General features: G+C 40.4%; 1 long non-coding RNA gene across 1 annotated transcript; it reads right to left on the reverse strand.

Annotated features, from left to right (window-relative positions):
* Nucleotides 1-9493: 9493 nt before the first annotated feature.
* LOC110897096 lies at nucleotides 9494-12373 on the reverse strand. Its single transcript, XR_002568438.1, has 3 exons — nucleotides 12256-12373; nucleotides 11050-11133; nucleotides 9494-9599 (listed from the first exon to the last, which is right to left on the reverse strand). It is a non-coding gene; the product is annotated as an uncharacterized LOC110897096 (long non-coding RNA).
* Between the last annotated feature and the right edge of the window lie 3089 nt (nucleotides 12374-15462).

Raw genomic sequence — 15462 nt, forward strand, 5'->3', positions numbered from 1 at the left:
AGTCATGGTAATTCGTGCGGCCATTGATCTTCACATCAAAGGCAACATAAGTGAGAAAGGTTCGCGAATAGTGCGATGACAGAAGAGTGTAAGCACATAAGTATTCTCATGCAATAACAAGTTGTGAGCAAGGTAATGTAAGCATACTACGAGCAAAGTTCTAAGCAAATTCTAGCATGTAGGCAATAAACATAAACCTTATTACCTAGGAAGTTGAGTCTTGCACGTGGAGCGAAGCGTCGTTGTGGATCGTTGAGAGCACTGTTCTGGTTATAGTCTGGTTTTAATAAAAACGTTTTCCCATATTAAAACCAAGTTCTCTATAACCAATGGCTCTGATACCAATCTGTCACACCCCCAAAATCCACACGCGGAGTATCACCGCTTGGGAGCGTGACTGACCAAGATCAAGCCACCAATCATACAGAACATTGTATAAAGTAAAAGTAAACACATTATAATCCAAACCATTTCCATATGAAAGGTGTTCCCAAAACATAAGTAAGTTAACATTGTTTAGCGGAAGCGTATTATTGTAAAACCCAAAGTAAATAAGCATCAAACATCAAAAGTGTTTAACAAGGTGATCACGATCCAAGCCCCACAACGACCAGCTCCTCCGTGTGCAAGCTCCAAGTACCTAACGATCTGCAAGGCATGTAACAGAATGATCAACAAACTAGTTGAGCGAGTTCACAGAAAGTAAATGCGTAATAGTAAGTTCGTTTGTAACAAGTGGCTCTACTGGGCCGATTGTATGTTCTATTGGTGGTGGTGTTCCACGTTACTGGTGGTGGTGTTCCACGTTACTGGTGGTGGTGTTCCACGTTGTATAACCACTAGACTACTCGTAACTATAGGTATCCTTCACAACCGAGGATAGTGATCAGTATAGGTATCCTTCACAACCGAGGATAGTGATCAGTATAAGTATCCTTCACAACCGAGGATAGTGATCAGTATAAGTATCCTTCACAACCGAGGATAGTGATCAGTATAAGTATCCTTCACATCCGAGGATAGTAATGTGGTAGTCTAGTCATAGTGTCAATAATGTATCTAATCAACCTTATCCTTTCAATCCCATTCCCAACACCCCGGGAATCCCATGCCTTGGTAAGAGTGTGAACTCACCTTGGTTTGCTCGGTATGCTAGGTTATGCACTCACAAGTAATTAATCAAGTCCTATTGTATGCACGTATAACAAATTAGTTCATGTTCGAAATGATACGCATGCAAGTCGAGTGTCACACAAATACAAATGTAAACATTCATCATCTAGCATGGCATGTCAAATAGTTCAAGTATACCTTCCATCCTTCGAAACATGTTATAACCCATTATCTTTCGAAGGATATCTATAATCCTACAATATCTTTCGAATCCAGCCTTATCTTTCGACGCACATCCACCTTTCGGTTCGTGTGTCATCTTTCGGTCAAACAGTTATCTTTCGGTCAAACAGTTATCTTTCGGTCAACACTACTATGGTTCGAAGGTCAAGCATCTTTCGGTCACATCTATGTTTCGACAATAAGTATCTTTCGACAATAACTATGTTTCGAGTAGACAAGTATCTTTCGACACAATCAGTTACGTTTTCACAATCAGTTACGTTTTCACAGAAACAGAAACCCTAATCGTCTGCAGCCATCATCATCATTAACAATCATCAGAATTCATTTAGCACATCTCATCACAACGCAATCATCCTGAAATCATTGTCTAGCATGAACCCTAGTTTAAACGTATCCCGAAACCGACTAACACACAATATCAATACTAACAGAAATAATGGCCAATTCCAGATTAACGGCACTCATAAATCAGTATTCAACCGTAACAAGTTTCACATAGAATCATATATATATATATATATCCGACAACAACAATCCTATGGGAAATCTATATCCTCAATATCGTAACAAGAACCCTAATATTTAACATGAATTTCAGATTACATCAACAATCAAAACACACGACACGTGAGCACATACGCAGAGGAACGAACGATCAAATCAAATAGATTTACTAACCGAGATGAGGGTTTGGTCACGCAAAGGTTTCCGGTGGTTTCTGGTTTGCCGTCACAGTGAAATAGCTCTAGGGTTGAGAAAAATGACAGTCGACTACGTGCATTCACGTATAAATACGTATTACAGAAATGGGCCAAGCCCATCTGAAAGACTGGGCCGAAGGATCTGAATTCCAGTCGAAGGATATGTTTCGTGGCCGAAGGATGTCGAAGGATAAAGTCCTTGGTCGAAGGATATGTTTCGAGGTCCTTCGAACCGAAAGTTGATCCTTCGAATCGAAGGATATGTTTCGATCTAGACTAAGTGTATTAAATAATAATTCTAATATTATCTTTTACAACCACAAGTAGTTACATGTATGCACAAAGACAACACGTTTCATTAAAACACAACGCGTACAATTACAAGTCCAACAAGTCAACTACTAAACAGTCAAAGTCAACGCGCATTTAATGCGAAAGCAAAAGTCAGAAACTCGAGTTGTCACATTATCCCCAACTTTAAAGAAATTTCGTCCCGAAATTTGGTACGCACTCACTGAGGAAGCTAGGTAAGTTACATCGTTCACTGGTTTTCCTGGGGTGTCACAGCTTTATTCACTCCCAAATGGAATGGGTAGAAGAGAAGGTTTTGGGCTTGTCATTGAGTGTTGGGATTTTCCAAGATCGTTTAGGTTTTATTTTTATTTATTTACAATCCTATTCGTCATGATGTATTAAAAACGTTTCATAAGATAAATTATTTATTAAGGCATAACATACCTTTGTAAAATTCCATTTATATACAGGTTCACATACCTCACGGGAGAAATCACTCACACTCGGCCGAAGGTGTATTTTTAGTGAATCACTCGAGAGCGGCATGGAACTTATTTCTTCCATAAGCTTGCCAAGCAATCATTCCTCCTCCTTTTTAATTTTATACCTTTGTAAATATCAAGAGGACTTTTTGGGTGAAGGGTTAGGCTTGGGCTAAAGGTGGGTAGTTGGGTTAGTGGTTAGTAGAAAAGGGCGAAAGGCGTAAAAAGCGTCGGTTTTCGTAAAACATTTTGTTTTCGTGACTTTTTATTATATATATATATATATATATATATATATATATATATTTAATGAAGTATTTATTCAAACAAGCTTTTGCTTAAGGAGCTTTGTTTGTTTATTTCCAACTTCATCATATATATATATATATATATATATATATATTAGTCACACGAAAACCGAGCTTGTTACTAAAATAAAAGGTAAAAAAAATATAAAAAGGGTTTTTGGTGGATAAAAAGGGTTTTGGGTTAAGAAATGAAAAGGTTTAGGCTCAAAGGGGTTAACTAGGGGGAATTTTTGGGTAGGTGAAAAGAAAAATAAAAATAATGGTGTTGAAAGAAAAAGGGTTAGTCCTAATGCCTCCATCATTTACTTACTTGGGTTTAAGTTGGTAAGGACCGGGAATGTATTGTCATGGCAAGTTCTAGAGTCGTAAGAACCAAGCGGCTATTCACACAAGAAACGAAAAATGAGCATTTAGTTGTAAAGATGTGTATTTGTATGCTCTATAAAGGCTCAAAACTCACTTTTGTGGGAATGGGTTTTTATGTGATCAAGTATATATAATCAAATTTTAACTAAGCTTGTCATGCCGTTTCATAATTTTCTTATGTTGGTTCTTTTTATCACGACGTTATCGGTTGTAAGTTCGTAAAAATATAACTTTGTTAAAATTAGAATTCCCAACTTAAACTTAGACAAGTAAGGCTTGTTATTAGGACTTGCAAAATTCAAGGTTTTAGCATCCCCCCACACTTAAATTACACATTGTCCTCAATGTGTCCCAAAAATAAGTTTTTAGGTTGATTGGATGTGTAAAATGATGTTTAAAAGCAAAATTTTATGTTACTGGTAGTCTGGACACGGCCCCGTGGTGAGTAGACACGGCCCCGTGTTCAGGTGCCAGTAACGAGAGCTTACAGAAGTTGAACACGGGGGCGTGTTCGTTGGGCACGACCCCGTGTCTGACAAAAAATTTGTAGAAATTTGTCAAACAACAGGTCTGGGCGATGGGCACGGGGGCGTGTCGGCTGGACACGTCTCCGTGTGGACAGTCTGCAAGGCTGAAAAACAGGTTTCTTCTTCTGGTTTTCCTGTCCTGGCTTTATTAGTGCTAATGATTAGCACTCTAAGCCTCAATTGTACCTGTTTTACCACTAAATACCATACCAAGCAATACCAAACATCCTAAATTACCGTAGTTAATCATCCAAACCATAAAGTAAAAGAAAAATAAAGCAAAAAGTAAAAAGAAGTTAAGGAAAGTAAATTGTCTAACACTCGGCACGCAGGCCGGAAATTGTTTTGATAGATAAAAGGGGACCTTAACCTGTGGGCTCGCCATCAACCCGCTCCTGCTTCTTCTTCAACCTCCTAGTCCATATCCTCATCGCTGTCATCACCTCCGTCCCCATGACCCGCCATATACTCCCGGATGTTCCCGATGTCGTCTTGTATATCGGTGATGCTTCGCTCAATAGCCTCGACCCGGTGATATGTATTGTTGGCAAGGTTGTAGGCGTTCCTGGTGCACATGAGGTTTTCCTGCAAAAGATCATGTAAACTTTGAAGGTTAGGAAAACCGCCTCCTTGGGAGGAGGATTGGCCCGGATCACCATGGGGTTGATACTGGTAGTGGGGAGGTGGAGCGTGAAGGATTAGGGCCTCCTGTGGGTTCCATGCATGGCCATGCATCCTTTGAAAGCTCACTGACCCGTCTTCCGCCTCATAAATTAGGTTCATGGCACGGCAAATGTGTATATCAACTCGTCCCGACCATGGGTGTGACACCCCAGGAAAACCAGCAAACGATACAACTTACCTAGCTTCCTCAGTAACCGCATTTTCAAGATTCCTATTTCGCATTTATTGCACGTTTATTTATTGTTTAGTTGTTTATTTGCACAAATAATTTGCTATGGAACTGTAACGTTTTGATACGATGAAGAGTATTGTGTGATTGTGCATGGGTATGTGTTAATTATGAAAGATTTGTCAAATGCATGAACTTGGTGGTGAAACTGTGAAATTGTTTGAGATGGTGTACTATTGTAAAAGTTAATACTTGAGGATGTAGAGAGTAATTAGTGAAATCCTAGTGATACTTAACCCTAATCCCTTTTCACTAATCATTTACACAAAACAAAGCACGTACTTTCATTCTCTGATTTCTCTGGCAATCAATCATCATCGTTGGCACAAGTTCATAATCACTTTTGATTTCCTCTTTCTAATTAGAATCAATCCAAGGTACATGCTTAATCATTGTTTATTGTTAATTGTTGATTGTGAGATTCATGAAAAACCCTAGTTCTTCACATGCTAAGTTTCTGTAATTGTTAATGTGATTCTGATTATTGAGAATTGATGCTGATTGTTGTGTAAGTATTGTCTGATGATTTAGATGATTGATTTGTCAAAACTATTGATTTACTGATTCGCCACTGTAATGCAAAAGTGATGAGTTTAGGGTTTCTATCGTATGAAAACAAGAACGTAACTGATACAATCTCAATAAACTGGAACATTCGTATGTATGATTGTTTATAGTCAGAGTTTTATTTTTGATGCCATGTCCGAACTTTAACTTGTAAACCATGATGTCCGAGTTTTAAGATTGGAGCTCTTGTCCGAATTTTATTGATATTAGTGTGTCCGAACATTTTAACAAGGAGTCATGAAGTCCGAATATTATATGAGGATATGAGAGTCCGAGTTTTTCATACACATGGGTCCGAATATTGTAATAAATAAAAGTCAGAGTTTTATGTATATTGCAAGGAAGGTCCGAGTTTTTGAAACAAAACTTGTGGTCCGACTTTTGAGAGATATAGGGGATCCGAGTTTTTTTTATAAGTATCAAAGTGTCTGATCTTTATTGATTTCCATGTGGTCCGAGGTATAAACCCCCCACCCCCCTGTCCGACTTTTTAAGTAAGGAATGCCCCTCCCCTTTTGTCCGAACTTTGTAAATGAAAGCCTAAGGGGTCCGAGTTTAATGCCCCAAGTCCTTGTCCGAGCTTTGTGATGTTGTATTGTCTGAAATGCACATGTAGTTGTTACCCCGTTAAGTTATTAACTACAGTAAACTCGTTATGTTAAATCTGTTAACTCCGTTAAGTATATTGGTAACACTGTTCAGCATGAAAAACTGTTAGTTTATTGAACTGGTTCGTTATTAACGTTGTTAACTTAATAAACTCTATTAGTTTATTAATTCCGTTAGATGTTAACTCTGTTAAGATATGCATGTAACCCTGTTTAATGTGTTAACCTGGTAGAGTATGTGACTGCCTGTTCTTCCTATCAAGCATGAATTGTATGAAGATTTAACTGGTTGTAATGCCTGATGTTAACTGTTATACACACTATGTGATGAACTTTGCTTGCGAAACCTTACAAACATGAACTGACTGTGAACACATGCCTACTCTAGGCTTTGATTGATTACTTGTGAGTGCATAACCTAGCATACCGAGCAAACCAAGGTGAGTTCACACAGCCAAGGCATGGGGTTCCCAGGGTGGGAATGGGATTGATTTATTTATTTGTACTTCTCTAGATAATGGAACGTAGTGATATGATCCTCGGATGAGGAAGGTGATTGGTTAAGATACTGCTAGACTAGTGATGCTTATAGAACTGATCTTCGCACACATGCCAGGGTTGGCTGCGATAATATGACTAATCTTCGCACACATGCCTAGGAAGGCTGCGAACTATACACTAAAACTTCGCACAGGTGCCGGGTGGCCGCGATACAAACATACCTAGTCTAGAATACTTGAGAACTTTCCCTAATCTTCGCATACATGCCTAGGAGGGCTGCGATACGAAATATTACGATATAGGACTTAATGAACGAACACAAGGCTTAATATACTATTACAATACCTGAACTATAAACTGTGAACTCGCTCAACTAGTTGTTGATCCTCTGTTACATGCCTTGCAGGTCGTTAGATACATGGAGCTTGCACAGGGAGGAGCAGGTCGTTGTGAAGCATGGATCGTGGATGCCATGTTAAAACATTTAAACATTTGAACTTATGTTATACATTGGGTTTTCATACTTATGCTTCCGCTACACTTTGGAACTATAATTACGTTTTGAACACCTATCGTATTGAATGATTGGTTTGCATTTTTTTTTACTTGATACTAAATACATGTTCAATATGATTGGTGGCTTGATCCTGGTCATGTCACGCCTCCAAGCGGTGGTACCCCGCGTGTGGATTTTGGGGGTGTGACAGATTGGTATCAGAGCCATTGGTTATAGAGAACTTGGTTTTAATACGGGAAAACGTTTTTTATTAAAACCAGACTATAACCAGAACAGTGCTCTCAACGATCCACAACGACGCTTCGCTCCACGTGCAAGACTCAACATCCTAGGTAATAAGGTTTATGTTTATTGCCTACATGCTAGAATTACATGGAACTTTGCTCGTAGTATGCTTAGATTACATTGCTCACTATTTGTTATTGCTTGAGAACACTTGTGTGCTTACACTCTTCTGTCATCGCACTATTCGCGAACCTATCTCACTTATGTTGCCTTTGATGTGAAGATCAATGGCCGGACGTATCAACTTGACACAAGCCCAGTTGACGGCTCTCATTAACGAACGAATTGCTGCGACACTTACAGCCATACAAGCAGGAGGTAAACCCTGCAGTCGTAACTAGGTTCTTTAGATCCTACACTCTTAAACCAAATCTCGTGTTTAAACTTTGTCCTATTCGTACACCATAGGTCAACACACTTAGTCACCTGTTTACACCTTCAAAAATCTCAAGGTTTGCCAACCTAGTACCTTTAGTGGAGCTGAGGGAGTTGAAGGCCTCCTCCACTGGTTCGAAAGGCTCGAAACTGACTTTGAGGTGCATGATTGCCCTGAGTCTCGAAGAGTAAAGTTTGCTACTGGAACACTCGAACGTGCTGCATTAACCTGGTGGGAAGCACATGTTCAAATGTTAGGACTGGCAGCTGCTAATGCCACTCCCTGGAACGAGTTCAAGGACCTAATTAAGGAAGAGTTTTGCAGTAGAGAAGACATCCACAAACTAGAGGTAGAGTTCCTCAACCTACAGATGGTGGGGTCTGAAATTGAAGCTTATAAGAGGAGATCAAACGAATTAGCCACATTTTGTCCTACTATGGTAGACTCTCCCACCAAACGCATCCAACTGTATCTCAAGGGTCTGGTGCCCGAAGTTCAGAGTCATGTGGCCGCAGCTAATCTCGGCACTATCCAGCAAGTCACTCGGCTTGCTCATCATCTCACAGACCAGGCAGTAGAACAAAACAAACTACCGAAACGTGTTAAAGCTGATACTACATGTGCTTCTGGTGATAACAAACGCAAGTGGGATGAAAACCTGAGCAAAGGATTAATTTTGGTCCAGCCGCTGACGCAGCAGCAAGAGATAGATGACTACCAGAGCCCCAGACAGCAGTTTTCTAGTAGTCATGGGCAGAAAAGATATCGAGGAATTCACCCATGGTGCAACAATTGTAACAGACACCACGGTGGCCAGTGCAACAAGGGTCGTTGCCAGCGGTGTCTCAAGATTGGTCATGAAGCTAAGGATTGTCGAAACTCACGTCCTGTAACTCAAGAACAACAACGACCGCCTCAATCTTCACAGAACCAGCAACCGCTACTACCAGCTCCACAGAACACACAGCAGCAGCCACAACGTGGAAACCGGGGATGTTTCTAGTGTGGGGCTGAAGGTCATTTTAAACGCGATTGCCCTCAATTAAACCAGGACCAGACTCAGAACCACGACCATGGAAACAGGGACGACAACGGGGATAGCGTTGGGGGAAGCAATGGAAACAATGACGCCAGGGCAGCGTGTACATGATTGGTCAGGGTGACGCAAGGAACGATCTTATCGTAATAATGGGTAAGTTTCTTCTTGTCGACTTCTATGTTACTATATTGTCTGATTCGGGTGTGAATACCAATTATATGTCTTTGAAAGTTAGTCGAATGTTAAAACGTACACCAACTCCCTTGAACACCCAACGTGTCGTAGTGTTAGTTAATGGTAAAGGTCTAGAGGCCGTACATAGTTCAGGGTTGTAATCTTATCCTCGCTGGTCAGACACTCCCTATCGACCTCATCCCTATAGTTCTGGACAGCACCTATAGCTCACGCACCGTATCGTTTAGCTCCAACTGAACTGGAAGAATTGTCAAAGCAGCTACAAGAGCTCTTGGAAAAGGGCTTTATTTGTTACGCCCTAACACGTTTTACCTTAAAAATGACGCAGCGGAAAAGGGCTTTAAAATTTATTTCCTTATTAACGACATTACTTTCGCGAAGGTTCCAAATGCTAAAAATGTTAAACGTTCTATAAAAGAATTCACAACATTTATACTAAAATTTACATTTCTAGACGTTATACACTTCAATTATATGACCGATCTATCCGTGCAATCCTTGCTCTTGACTCGATCTACGTCCGCTTCACTTTCTAAGTAGCAGAAGAAGTCCGTGTGGCACCTGTGGGCATCACATACAACTTAGTCATTAGTCAACGACATCATCATATAACATTAATCTCATATAATTAAATATTGAATAACGTTCGACAATTTAACATTAATTCATCCAACTATCCTTACTCATCCTCTTATTTCAGGTAGAGCTTAAATTTTGTAAGAATCCGATATTCTCGTTCCTGCATTACATACCAACCTCAAACGCATAATTAGTAACGTTAAAACTCTACGTATTTAAATCATGCACACGTACCATCTTACATGCATACATATTCCTCTACATACATACATACCTTTCTTACATCTTTACATACATGCATACGCTCATACATATCTTTAGACATACATACCCACACATCTACATACGTACATATATTCCTACATCTTTACATACAATATTTACAAGGGTCTTAGACTTAGGTTTAAAGTCCATAAACATCTAAGGAACCGTAAAAAAAATCATGTTTGGAAAGTCCATCGTAGTCCACGGATAACAAACCGAAGCCTACGACACATAAATCAACTTAAATAACAAGAATTTAGCTTTTGAGACTTAGGGAGGCCGTCGCCGACGCCCCTAGGGCCGTCGGCGACGGGCCTTGCATTTACCCGTAGCCCAAAAACCCGTAGACAGGTAATTAACCCGTCAGCACAAAAACTGATTTTCCCTTGCCCGTCGGCGACGGCCCCCTACCCGTCGGCGACGCCCTCTAGTTTTTGTTGTTTTCTGCAGATTCGTTTCGTCGTCCGAACGCACTAAAACGCGCGTAAATTTTGAACCGTTTACCCGTTTGACCTCCCGTTTCTTCCTACATGCTTGTAAATTCACATTCCATCATATGAACTTAAAATCTTACCCCCGGATTAAGGAAATTCTTATCTTACATGCATTCGACATATTATCATTTTCTAATGATTCGACCCGTTCGTGCATTTATCAACATTATCTATTTATTTGACCTCAATCTCATATGAACTTTAATAATTTCATTGGCGCTTATCATAAAAGATTAAGTTCTCGGACGTCTTGCATCCTTTTAACCCATTTTCACTCAAAAGCTTATTTTTGACCGTTATGGGTATTTGCGCTTTAAGTAGACTATGACATACAAAACCCTATACTTCGCTTTCATACTTGACCAAAACATTACTCTAATCAATTAGCTTGTTTCCAATAGACATTTAAGGTTGTTTACCCGATATACCTATCAAGGGCGTTTTTGTCAACATTGCTCCATCCTTTACAACCAAGGACTTCCTTGCATATTTAACCAATCCTACCACTTAACTACAACTCTAACGCACATACCTTGCTCGGATCAAAGCTAAGATCCGTTTAATACTTCGTCAATTTCATACAACTCATTCCTATTTGACCTCAATTATCATACTTAATTAAGTTGCAAATAACTTTACATAAACAACTAAAAGTGATTGCGGAAATCACTTACCTCGTGCATCCGTATTCATATTTGTTTCTTCGCCACTTCTTGACCCGTTAGCCTTCCGTGCTTGATTCCGTCTCGACATGATTCCTATACTTCCATGTCATCGAAATCACATTCTTATTAGCATACATAATTGTACATGTTAACGATCATATCGATCGCATAATTCCTATTTGACTTTCATTAGTTACTTCTAGCAAGCATAATACATGTGACCAAATTCATATCATTTCAAACTCATGTAAACCATCATGTCATTGCATTAAACACACATTCGTCAAACACGCTCCATATAACCTACCTTAATCTTACAATTATGAAAACTCGTCTAACCATCCTTCTTATACACGGTTGACTTTTAGAAGTCAACGGTTCATTTAGTTTAACTTTCGACTTATCATTATATACCCGTAACATCATAATCGACTATACGGACGACAATACATATATTTTATCATACGATTGGGGTGCGTACCATCTTTTAAGCATAACATACAACTAATTCATGCACAATCTTCTAAATTCATACATAGTTCATCAAATCCTATACTAATCAGCATGTGGTATTTAAAATTAAACATCATACATATTATCATCACATTTTGTTCACTTCATCTAACAATAATTCACCATTTCTTATCCAATTTCTTTAAACACTCACACACATGTATGATTCCAAACATTGTTAACATAAGTAAATCATCAATTTACATTACATCATCTAAAACCCACTTCATAACTACTTATTAATCACTTACAAGTGATCTAATCTTAAGTTCTTCATAATTTCATCATACTTTTGATATGTGTACTACCTTGTAAGCATAGTGTACAACTAGTTCATGCATATCCTTCTAATCTCATACATAATTCATCAATTTCTTCCTTCTAATCAACATGAATCATACATGCATAAACATCAAACATACTAGTATCACATTTCTTTCAATTCCTCTCCTAAGAATCCATCTTACAAATCAAAATACATCAATTTTAAGCAAGAATTTAAACATAGATGATTTACCCATGTCATCATCTTCACCATAACAAATGGGTTTCACCCTTAAACATCAAATTAACCTAAACCATGCATAATCCATGTTCCAAATGACGAATCTAACACATACTCATGCTCAATTTCACACAAATTTGCGATTTACAACATAACCCACTTCGTGCATAATCACCAATCTAACTTTTAAGACATACCTTGCGATCCCCTTGTGAAGGTGATCATTAATCTATGCTCGGTTATGAGTTAAAGCTTCATCTTGCCTTTCAATTTGAAGATTTTGAAGAAACTAGGGTTTTGACCCTCTTTTCCCTTCCTGATCATCGACACACACACGCACACTGTGTGTGTGTGGTGTTTTAATTTTGTTTTATAAAATCAAGTTTCCCACTTAACGTTTTTGGTCCCTCTAGTATACATTCCATCATAATTGTTACAAGTTTCATCCCTTAGCTTATCTAATAGACATTTAACTAAGTTTATTAACTTAGTTATTGTATCTCATTTTACTAACATGGTAACGAATTTAATAATTCGAATTTTGGGGTGTTACATTATTCGTCCTAGCTCTTCGCCCTGGGAGCTCCAGTGTTATTTGTGAAAAAGAAGGACGGTACCTTCAGGATGTGCATAGACTACCGGGAACTCAACAAGGTGACGGTGAAGAATTGTTATCCTCTTCCACGAATTGACAACTTATTTGACCAGTTGCAAGGGTCGTGCTACTACTCCAAGATAGACTTGAGGTCAGGTTACCATCAGCTGAGAGTCCGGGACGAGGACGTCTCCAAAACCGCATTTAGAACTCGCTACGGCCACTACGAGTCTCTTGTCATGCCGTTCGGGTTAACGAACGCGCCTGCCGTATTTATGGATCTTATGAACAGGGTGTGCAAACCCTACCTAGACAAATTTGTGATAGTGTTTATTTACGACATCCTGATCTACTCCAAGAGTCAGGAGGAGCACGAGCAGCATCTACGACTTATTTTGGAACTCCTTCGAAAGGAACAACTGTACGCTAAGTTTTCGAAATGTGACTTCTGGCTTCGTGAAGTCCACTTTCTAGGCCACGTAGTAAACAAGGATGGGATCCATGTTGATCCATCCAAGGTAGATTCGATCAGGAACTGGCCTGCACCACGTACACCAACGAAAATACGCCAATTCTTGGGTTTGGCAGGATACTACAGACGATTCATTAAAGACTTTTCAAAGATCGCGCAGCCGCTTACAATGCTGACACAGAAAGGTGTTACCTACCGTTGGGGAGATTCCTAGGAAACCGCTTTTCAGTACTTAAAGGATAGGCTTTGCAGCGCACCTATTCTCTCACTGCCAGAGGGCACAGACGATTTTGTGGTCTATTAAGACGTATCAATACAGGGGCTTGGTTGTGTATTGATGCAGCAGGATAAAGTTATTGCCTACGCTTCGCGGAAACTTAAAGTTCATGAACGGAATTACACGACGCACGATTTAGAGCTGGGAGCTGTTGTTTTCGCGCTCAAGATATGGCGACACTACCTGTACGGTACCAAGTGCACTATTTACACCGATCACAGGAGTCTCGAGCATATCTTCAAGCAGAAGGAATTGAACATGCGTCAACGACGGTGGGTCGAACTGCTTAATGATTACGAATGCGCCATCAAGTACCATCCAGGCAAAGCCAATGTTGTGGCTGACGCTCTCAGTCGAAAAGACACTCTACCTAGGCGTGTACGAGCTTTGCAGCTCACTATTCAGTCTGATCTTCCTGCACAGATACGAGATGCTCAGGTGGAAGCATTGAAACCAGAAAACGTCAGGGCTGAAGCCTTGCGTGGCTCAAGGCAACGATTAGAACAAAGGGAAGACGGCGCCTACTATGTAACAGGGCGTATTTGGGTCCCACTTTATGGCGGTTTACGAGAACTTGTGATAGATGAAGCTCATAAGTCTCGCTACTCGGTACATCCAGGTTCGGATAAAATGTACCACCATCTCAGAACTACTTACTGGTGGCCTAGCATGAAAGCCCTCATCGCAACGTACGTCGGCAAATGTTTGACTTGTGCGAGAGTCAAGACAGAGTACCAGAAACCCTCAGGCCTACTTCAGCAACCCAGGATACCACAATGGAAATGGGAAGAAATTTCCATGGATTTTTTTACTGGCTTGCCTAGATCTCAGCGTGGGAATGATACTATATGGGTGATCGTGGATCGACTCACCAAGTCTACACATTTCCTGGCTATTAAGGAAACAGATAAGTTCTCTACCCTCGCAGACGTTTATCTTAAAGAAGTCGTTTCGAGGCACGGGGTGCCCACCTCCATTATTTCGGATCGGGATGCACGATTCACCTCAGAACTATGGCAAGAGATGCACAAAGCTTTTGGCTCTCGTTTAGACATGAGCACAGCTTATCACCCTCAGACGGATGGGCAGTCTGAGCGCATGATTCAAACCCTAGAAGACATGCTTCGGGCGTGTGTTATCGATTTCGGCAACAGCTGGGAAAAGCATCTCCCGTTAGTGGAGTTTTCGTACAATAACAGTTACCACACCAGCATACAAGCCGCTCCATTCGAGACATTGTACGGACGTAAATGCCGGTCACCTCTCTGTTGGGCAGAGGTGGGGGATAGTCAGATTACAGGTCCAGAAATGGTAGTTGACGCTACTGAACGAATAGCACAGATACGACAACGCATGGCGGCAGCTCGTGATCGCCAGAAAAGTTACGCTGATCAACGCAGAAAACCGCTCGAGTTCCAAGTTGGGGATCGAGTGCTACTTAAAGTCTCACCCTGGAAGGGTGTGGTTCGTTTTGGTAAACGAGGCAAGCTCAATCCACGGTATGTTGGACCGTTCGAAATCACTGAAAGAATAGGCAAGGTAGCCTACAGACTAAACCTACCAGCTGAACTCGGTGCAGTTCACAACGTATTCCACGTGTCGAATCTGAAGAAGTGTCTGTCAGATGAGACCCTCATAGTTCCTTTTAAGGAATTCACTATCGACGAGCGGTTGCAGTTCGTCGAGGAACCAGTTGAAATCGTGGACCGGGATGTCAAGGTCCTCAAGAACACTAGAATACCTCTTGTGCGAGTTCGTTGGAACTCCCGTCGTGGCCCAGAGTATACCTGGGAACGCGAAGACCAAATGAAACTCAAGTATCCCCAGTTATTCGGAAACCGTGCAACTACTACTGAGGCTGAAGCTACTAATACAGAATTTCGGGATGAAATTCCATATCATCGGGGGGATGATGTGACACCCCAGGAAAACCAGTAAACGATACAACTTACCTAGCTTCCTCAGTAACCGCATGCTAAATTTCGGGACGAAATTTCTTTCAAGTTGGGGATAATGTGACAATTCAAATTTCTAAGATTCCTATTTCGCATTTATTGCAC

This window comes from Helianthus annuus, chromosome 12 (genome assembly GCF_002127325.2).
Source record: "Helianthus annuus cultivar XRQ/B chromosome 12, HanXRQr2.0-SUNRISE, whole genome shotgun sequence".
In the NCBI taxonomy this organism is placed as follows: domain Eukaryota; kingdom Viridiplantae; phylum Streptophyta; class Magnoliopsida; order Asterales; family Asteraceae; genus Helianthus; species Helianthus annuus.